A 10,193-nucleotide genomic window follows, 5' to 3' on the forward strand; every position below is an offset into this window, starting at 1 on the left:
CTTTTTACACTCGCAAATTATGCAAGGTACCGCGGGCTGTATCTTTCAGAATGCATAATGCGACAATGGCGCGATAACGCGCGCGCGAAATGAGTCGTCTAGCGTCTTATGCAAATCTTTTCGAGAGGAGCACTTTGTAATGGGCAATAACGTTAACACCTGCTACCTCGTAGAGCGTATCCCGTATAATGGAGAAATGTTTTTATGCACGGCGTGTCGTTAAATTTATATAGAGACACTCGTCACTCTCCCGGCGTGCCGCCATTACAACGCGGATCGGTTGAGTTAAGCGTGATGCAGAAACGTGCAACGAGGTTTGACGAAATGGAAAAGAGCACTGCGTCAAAACGACATTAATATCTTGAGGTTTCGAAATTAACATAATGCTCGTTCTGAGTCGTTTCGGCTGATTATACGCTCCCCGCTTTTCATGAATATATTATTACTAACTATATATGCTCTTTCTTTCTCTCCCTTAAGATATAAATGTAATATTTTCACGTATTTATGTATCTCATTTATTTGTTATTATATATATACATTTTTTTAAATATTTTTTATACATTAAATTGAGGGGGATTGGATATTACAGATATTATTTTTTTATTATAAATGCCCGAGTAAAAGTGGATATAAGAGAGATATATGGCCATATATAATCTTATATAAGTCCACTTTTTCTCGGCTATGCTTAAATAGCTTTATAGCACGTTTGTATTTTGATCCGATTACTACATATAATTATTATCTTATGTTAAGATCTTTTTTATTAGGGAATACATTTATATATGTAAGAAAACAATTTTTTGCCTGCGTGAGAAGCGATTGAAGAAAAATAGATGTGTTATTTTCCCTAATTACCAAGCTGTTACGGATCTTTTTTTTTTGCATCCAGATATTGATCCATTATGCGATAGATCGATGGTGTTCTTCAATTTTGAAGAAAGATAGATACACACTAGATCAGAGTTAGCATACGAAACGACATTGCGAAGGAAAGCGTTTCGTTGCTCCATGGTGCAGGGGGACTTGACAGCGTCTACAAGCTTTAGTGTAGGGGTATAGTCTCCTCATTCCTTTTCTCTCCGAAAGGTTACGGGTGGCTGGATGGCGTATATTTTACGTGCCGCCTTTATTTCGATACGATGGGGGTTCGATCCCCGTCCAAACCTAATTTGCGTTCCATCTCGCGAGCAAACACTCTTCGAGAACGAGACGGGCGGATAGCCCGCGAGCGCGACTCTTCTCCATTTCCCTCCCTTCTTCTTACTTCCGTCGTAATCCTTCTGTGACACGAGTTACCAGCGACACTGTTATACGCCATAAGCACACAAGAAAAGTGTATCGCGAGCGTTGGGCGTGCTCTTTGAACTAGCTCGAATTTCCCGCAGGGCGTGATCTGGCCGATACGAAAATGCATCACTTCTATTTCCAAAGAAGTGACCAATCTGATATATTTATCTGTTTGCACTTGTAGGCGATTTTGATTTTATATAAAAAGAATTCTGTGTTTAGTATCGCTATGATATAAAAGATCACAAATTAATATACTAAATTAATCATTTTTTTTAAACAATATTTTAAATATAAGAGAAAGAGCTTCAATATATTGAGATATACAAAAATATCGTATTAAATTGTTATTCATAATACGAACAGAACTATTTTTTTAATTAAAAAAATTTTTTTTATTGTTAGTCATAAACTTGTTTAATTTAACGTATATATTTATTGCGATATAAAAGTTTAATGCTACATCTCTCTGTAAATTTTAACAAAATTCAAGTTTTTTTTATTATTCTAATTTTGAAATCAGAAATAATTGTTTTAAAAAATTTGTTTTGTTTCTGTATAAATGTTGTAACTATATGAAGTCTTACTGATATTGAAAAAAAGTATAGCTTATTAAAATAATTAAAATCCATATACTTACTGTATAATAGCTTTCGTTGAAATAAATCTTCTCATCTTGCCAAGAAATGACGAAAGAGCAAGAAACTCAACCTAATTTCTTTGTGAAAAAAGCTAAGCAGTACATCAAAACCAGCGCTGTCATCCTGATAGAGCTCAAGGAAACAATAAACACGCAGGAATATTGATTTTCTGATAAACTAGCGTTTAATAGAATACGTCGAGATTCTTTTAGTACAGTCTGATTTAGTCGTTGGGTTTCCGAGAGCCCAAACGAACTTGCAATTCAGTGTGCAGGGATTGAAAGACAAGAGGGATGGAACAGATAATAGATGTATTCTAAATTATGGAAACTCGATAACAACGATGATTATATGTCGAATGCAATTTTTAGTGCAAACATTCAATCGTAATAATTAAGATGAGAATTTCATACAATTTAATAAGCACAAATGATTTATATATAGCTGGTTGATATATAATATTATTTCGTAAAACGTTATTTTTGCGCAATGTGGAACGTAGGGGATAATCGGCAACATATTTTATCACGTGAACACCGATCGTGCCGAGAAACGCGAGCACGAGTCGTGATTGAAAATATGGCAGTCAAGTCGTCGTAGTTGCTGCCGATAAGCGAATTTATCACGCGACATTAGTTCTTCAAGCGAGCGTGTTTCGCGTCTCTATGTAAATTGCGGGTGAACTAATATTTCGCCAGTCGGAAATAGGGTGCCTCGCAAACCGGAAATAAAATGAAATCCAGCGTAATAGAATGGCAGTGCCGCTTAACAGCTCGCGCGTCCGCGACAGTGTTCGCGATCGAGCGCTGATAAAATTTTCGACGATATTGTCATGTAATTCTGTGATTTTTTTTTAGAGATAATTCGACAGCTTATCAGAGCTCAAATGTATTCCCAATTTGTTTTTACTTTTTTTTTTATTTTTATATTCCGATACTTTTACAATATATATTTTTTTATAGTCGAACCCGTAAGTTATTTTCGTGCAAACTTGACTTGTAATATTTATAATTTAAAAGTTTATAATGGAAATATTATTTAACAAATATATTTAAATAATAATATAATATATATAATGTATGTGTGATAACATCTATAATTTAATATTAATAATTAAAAACATTGTATTTGTTTTAGTTAATTCATTAAAATTTAATACACCTAACTGCATGGCAGTTTTATTTAGGTATTAATAATGATAAAAAAGAAAATTCTCTTTATATTATATATATGTATATATATATACATCAAATATTGGTCATTTACGTCATGCTTCAGTGGCGTTTTTGAAAAAAATCTTATCCTTTTATCAAAGAATTTATTATAAATTAACGCATGAAGAAGTATATTTCAGTTGCCAATAGACAACTTCAGGAGTTGCGACTTTCTCGAGCTTGATCCAAACTTCGTAAAAAAAAAAAAAAAAAAAAAAAGCGAATGGTAGCAAGGGAAGCAAGGGAATACGTAACAAAATCATTGAATATCTCGCAAAGGAGATTTTTTAAAACGAAGTTTGATAGAGCGAACACGAAGTTAACCCAGAAGGCATTTGTTGGCTTTGAATGACGGGTTAGGAACCAGGCATTATTTTACATTGTAATCTTCTTCTTCGCTCCTCTCATCACCTATCATGCCGTCCTCGTTCTTTAAATGACTTTCCTTGACACGAAGATAATGCTTTCGCTCGTATATCGATCAGACTGGTCGAAGCCGGAAGCTGAGGATTTTCAAGTCTGAAATGATTTCTGTTCGCATGCATTGTGCGCTAATTAATGTCAAAACTAAAGGGAAAAGGAAGATAGAAACAGGGTGCAGGAGATATAAGGAGAAAGAGAGGGAGAGTTTCGACTCGCTCGCTGCAAAACTGTACGCAATGAATTGCGTTGGCATAATTGCACGTACTCATGAATGAAAATAATAATATGCGTAATAAATACTACACGCACTCTCTATCTCTGGTTTTAGAGGGAAATATTCGGGAGAGGTTCGGGTAATTCTGCAAAGTCGCAGATTATATATAGTTTCGGTATATCGTATATATACATATACTGTATGTATGTATATATATCCAATAATATGTAATATCATCGTATCCTTCATCATCATCATTATATTTACTGGTATAATTAATTACTCGCTTAGATATGAAACCTAATAGGAACATGATTGCACCGTGCCCGTTTTTTCCGCACGATGTTGGCGTCTCCGATTGCGGCTCCGCCGCCTTTTTCCTCTTCTCGTTCTTTCCGTTCTTTCCCCTTCCGGTCTCGGGGCTCGCACACAACGCACGCGTATACGTGCGTGTCTCACGTACGTGTGTATCTCTCGCTTCATGCGTATACAGGTACAACCGTGTTTGGTGTCATAATTGTCGTAGCGCAGTCACCGTCGTCATCATCGTCATTGTCATTGTAATCGTCATGATACATTTATGTGTGGCACGTCTCTCTTTGCCATCGTTACAGAATCGAAAAGCGCGTGTGCGATTTTATGCGTATATGGCACTGTGAATGGATAATAATAAGTCTGTACACTTAACACAAAAGACGCATAGATCTTAGAGCGATGTGACCGAACGGACTAGCTTTGTCTTTTGTCTCCCCCGTACAATTATTGATCGCGTAAAATTATTACCCTCTGCATGACGCGACGAGCCAGGTTAAACGGGGGAGGTTCAATGAAACGAGTCCGCGAGGTTGACTAGAACCAAAGGTGCGAGACGTATACTTAACATCGAAGATACGGTGAAACACTACAAAACGTATTTATGTTCGCGAAAGAAAATATGCTACGCATCGCGGCAAAATTCATAGCCTATTTTTTCTCGCCGAAAAACATGCACGAGATGTATCTTTTTTTTCTTCAAAGCGCGGAACGTTCGTCAGTCATATTCGATACGGGCGTCATCTTTGCTGTCAACGTTGTTGTTTTGCAAGCTGTCGATAACGCATTTTCTCGCGTTTGGTGTCGCCGATCTCTTTGCGCCTCCGCGTTTTACAAAAAGGGCCCAGCGAGAGGCGCGAAAAGAGGCGCTTATACGTCATTGTCCATTGAAAAGAAAGTCTTTCCAAGCGATGAGATTTCACTCGATCGATCTTACGTTCGATTTGGCCGAATCGCATGCCGAGCCGATATGCGTGGCGCCAACATCATCGGGGTTGCCCGGGACGGCGTTTCGGGTGCCCCGCGCCGTCGGTGGGTATGCGGACCCACCAGTGGCTCACGGTGTGCCCTATAGTGAGTACATATAGATATACACATGGCAATCTCTCACAAGAATTAGTCGCTATCGTTATCAATTAGTATCCATTATTAATTAATAGTCAATCAAGTACCGCTCGAACAAATTCGCAGGTCAATCGGCAATAATGATGCAATAATAATTGTAATAATAATGACAATAGTGTAATAACGTAATAATAATAATGAGATGGTAATAATAATAATTATTACAATTATAATGATAATAATAATCGTAATAATGGCAATAATTGCAATAATAGTCACAATAGCAATATAGGCAATCGATAAAGTTAATAATAAATAGACACGTTCAACGCATTTTAGTAGAAAAACTCAACGAGATTACAAAAATGAAAAACCTTGGACGTCACCGTAGCCTCTTCCGTCGTCGAACGTTTCTACCGACGCAATACTCCGACTGTTTGCTCATCGAGTACGACACGCTTATATATGGTCAGTGTCATCGGGTGTGCATAAAGTACATATATAGCAAGCTCGCACAAATTGTTCCGACCGTATCTCTTCTCTCTTCCGCATCGGCGAAAAGTTGTCTGTAAAAATGCGCTCTTGATGGTGTTTGCCCTCGCGTTTGCCCGATGCCAATCATCGACCGCGTTGCGCACGCGAGAAGAGAGAGACGGACGAATTATCATCGTATCGATCGTTGCATCTTATATACGCGGGAGAGGCGTCCGGGTATTTCGTATCGACGGGGAAAGAAAAAAAACGGCGTCGGCGACGTCGACCGCGCTTAAAAATTTTTCTTTCGCAACGCAGTAATATATATATATATATGTATATAGCATTCGTTTCTTCTCATTTATATCGTCACAGTTCATCACTCCATTACATAATTTCCGCGTACGCTCAATCACTCACTCACTCATTGTTGATTTTTAGGAACAGCTAGCGAGGTTCGGTTACTCTATCACGCAATCTCCCGTACTCGAAACTCAAAACGCGCCGGTTTTGCGTACACGCGCACGTACGTAGTCGCGTTTTGAGAATCACGCTCGTTATGCGATGTGTAGCTCCGAGTTCATACACAAAATTCGATATCAGTGTCGCGTGTATATATGTGTATCTGTGTACGTATGTGTGTTTGATTCGTGTATTAATGAATATTACGATCCTTACGATAAAACGCGTCGCTCTCCTCTGCCTCCCGCGAGCAAATTCGAAGGACCAAGATCGCGATGGACACCGTCGAAGAGCGCATCTCCTTGTGCGTTCAAGTGCATTCTCGCATTTTTTTTTTCTACGATTCTAACACGTATGTAGGAAACGCGGGGAAGGGAAATATGTGAATTTCGCTTCTCTCTTTCTCTCTCTCGCAGTCTAAGCGTCTCGGCTTTTAAGCGACGCTTTTTGGAACATCTTGCCTCGTGCTAATGAAAGTGACAGAGTTATCCTTTTGCAATAATTCTGAAGAGACAGAGTACGAATTTGCGGTCGCTAAACGCGCGCGACGATGATCGCCTTAATTAATATTCTACGGGATTCGATCGCACCCGTAATTAATTGTCTTATTTTGCGAGGTATCGGTTTATATGAAGAGAGATTCCGCTTTGAATTTTCCCGGTACGTCCTGTAAAGGTGGATCGTGCCGGTCGGAAAGACGATCGGCTGAGAGAGAATTTCGATATTAACGATTCGATTAGATGTTTTTGCTAGTATACGTGTGAAGTATGTGTGTGTGTGTATGTATATGTGTGTGTGTGTGTGTGTATGTGTATGTCTTGGAATATGTAAATGTATACTAGTTCAACGCTGTAACGTTTATATAGATAATAATCAATACATGACCACGTACATATAAATATAATATCGTAATCTATAATAATAATATAATAATAATAATAATTCAAATATAATATTAATAATCGCATCGTTACAACTTTACGTTAGAAAAAGCATCTTTTGCAGACAGGAACCTCGAGTTGCTTAGTATCTTAAAAATAATTATTACTTTGCGTTTCGTTTGATCTTAACGACCACCATACGTGTTTAACGTCCTCGTATCTCTCAGAGACCCCCCTCCTCCCCTTCTCACGCTTTCCCCGAGCCCTCTATCTCTAAAAACGAACGCGCCCATTCGTCGGTACATTTCTCTATTCACAGCATCGCCCTTCGTTTCACGCGATACTCGTCTCGTTCTTCTCCAATATCCGCAGTATACTCTTTTTTTTTTTTTTTTTTTTGTAAATTCAAGACTGCGGCGCGTAAAACACCGCGGTTCTTTTCTCCCTTTTCTTTTTGCACTTCCGGTGGCACTTCCGGCATTCCAAAGCTATGCATACGCGCCGCATCGTACGCGCGAGTTTTCGTTTTTTTTCGCGAGTGCTCTAGAATGAGCTTCTAAAGCGAGGAACACGACGTACGTACGCGTGTAGACACGTCACCGTTCCGGATAATATCCGCGAGGATTCTAGTACGTCACAACATCATATATATATATATTTATATAAGTATATATAAGTATATATATAATTATCTACTGAAATCTTTCTTCTCTGTATATATACCTATATGTGTGAGTGAGAATGTGTATTTGTCCGTGTATTTGTCTGTGTATCGTCTCTGTCGATGCGCATGTACTTCCCATTTCTCTTTACATTCTACAGTTTAATCGTAATTTATCCGTAACTTACCAACTAGTAGTGAATTCTTTGTGTCGTTCTCGATTTTATACAATCTCTCTCCTGTTGCCAACCGAAAGGGCGCAATCTTCCCCTCCCTCCCCCCTTCCCCCTTTCTTTAACCTACGAGATACGGGGCGATGTATGTCTCTAAAATGTTTTCCTTTAGACGTGAGATGATCTTTTAAATCTCATCTCCTTGATTGCAGTCGCTAATTTGAAATTTATTTTAGTCCGTTTGAAAGAGTTTCAGATTACATCACCGAAGCATCTTGACTTTACGCAATAATAATATTTATAATTGAAAATGTCTAAAGTGTCACTTATTTATTTATGCTATATTGTATACGTGCATTCGGTCTTTGTTTTAAAATCCTGTTTTCGAGAGTGTATATTTTCCGCTCAAATCTTGTTTTGCTCACATGAAACATGGAAAATAGAAAGAGTGAGAGAGAGATAAATAAATAGATAGATGGATAGATAGAGAGAAAGAGAGAAAAGAGAGAGAGAGAGAGAGAGAGAGAGAACAAGAAAGAGAGAGATCTGAGAACACAAAGATCAGATTCTATCCTTTCGACGACGGTGCCCCCCCCCCCCCCCCCCCCGCCGATCATCGAACGTTGCTTAGCGATAATCGTTATAGCTACCGACAGCTCTCTAATACTTATCGTTATTACTATCATTATTATTACTAGCTTCATTATTATTATTATTACTTATTATTATTAATAATATTATTATTATCATTAACATTATTACTAATCATTTGTTTAGTGTTAATAAATATAATTTATTAAATATAGGAACCATGTTTGTGGGTCTTGCTCGTTCGTGCACGCGAATCGTGTCGACGACGGGCACCGGGGGTTTATTACCGCCTTATATACCATCGTCTTCCTTTTCGTCCGCCGTCTTGTTATGTCTCGTTTTATCAAATTACGGGAAATGAAGAACGTTAAAAAAACGTACGTGCCGAGCCCGGTGTATAACATGTGTATACGGTGTGCGCGTGTGTGTGTTGTGTGTGTGTGTGTGTGTGTGTGTATACATGAATATGTATAAATCAGAAAGAGTAAGTATGCGTGTGTATATATACGCTTGTGTGTTATGTGAGTTTTTCTTCGTTCTTTCATCGCTTTCCCGAAAATCGCGGACATCTTTATCTCATTCGCGACGAATACAAAGCATACGCGATGGTGTCACTTTTTTTTTTTTTTACACTTTACAATATCGCTGTCAAAGTCGCTGAACGATTCACGACACATCAACACCCATGCACACATACGCACGCACAAGCACATACACACAGGTCCGTGCACACGCGCGTCAAAACGAGAAAGAGAGTGATAGAGAGAGACAGTCAAATATCTATATATATATATGCGTGTGTATATATATATATATAGACGTATGTATATATATATAATATATATGTATATGAATATGTACGTACGTATGTGTAACGATGGCGGCGTTTCTTTAGTTTCGCGCGCCGCACACATACGCGATGGTGTCACTTTTTTTTTTTTACACTTTTCACGATCGCTGTCAAAGTCGCTGAACGATTCACGACACATACACACACATGCACACATACGCACGCACAAGCACATACACACAGGTCCGTGCACACGCGCGTCAAAACGAGAAAGAGAGTGATAGAGAGAGACAGTCAAATATCTATATATATATATGCGTGTGTATATATATATATATAGACGTATGTATATATATATAATATATATGTATATGAATATGTACGTACGTATGTGTAACGATGGCGGCGTTTCTTTAGTTTCGCGCGCCGCACACCATCTATTCTATTAAACGCCGCGTCTAAGCAGCATCCGCTTGTTTCCTCTTGTTCCTCCTTCTTTTCCTTAGTAACTCTGTGTGTGTATGTGTGCTCTTTAAATCTTTATTATTACTTTACATAGGAACGTTTAAGTTAGCCCACCTTGACGCGCGTCGTTCCGCGTCGCATACGACGCACTTTCCCTCCCCTTCGGGATTTTTCGTACCCACCCTCTTCTCCTGTAAATGTACCGCGCGCATCGCTCCGAGATATGGGCCCAAAATATCGGTTCGATCCGATCGAACCTATGACTGATCGACCGATTGTTGATTGACCGGCAAGGAGAATTGGATTTCTCGATCGTGTTTGTTCGATCGTCCCCCGGGCGATTCCATCTAGACGCTCGTCTTCATCGAGAGTCTCTCTGTCTTTTTTTTTGCTACCCTTCTCTCCTTCTTCATTATTTATCTTTTTTTTTTCTTTCTTTCGTGCTACGAGAGGAACTTTGGAGAACGCGCGACTTCACGGCGCGCGCTGCGCGGGATTCGCATTACAAAAATAATAGGCGAATCGGGGGGGGGG

Source organism: Formica exsecta, unplaced genomic scaffold, assembly GCF_003651465.1.
Source record: "Formica exsecta isolate Colony F162 unplaced genomic scaffold, ASM365146v1 scaffold272, whole genome shotgun sequence".
NCBI lineage: Eukaryota > Metazoa > Arthropoda > Insecta > Hymenoptera > Formicidae > Formica > Formica exsecta.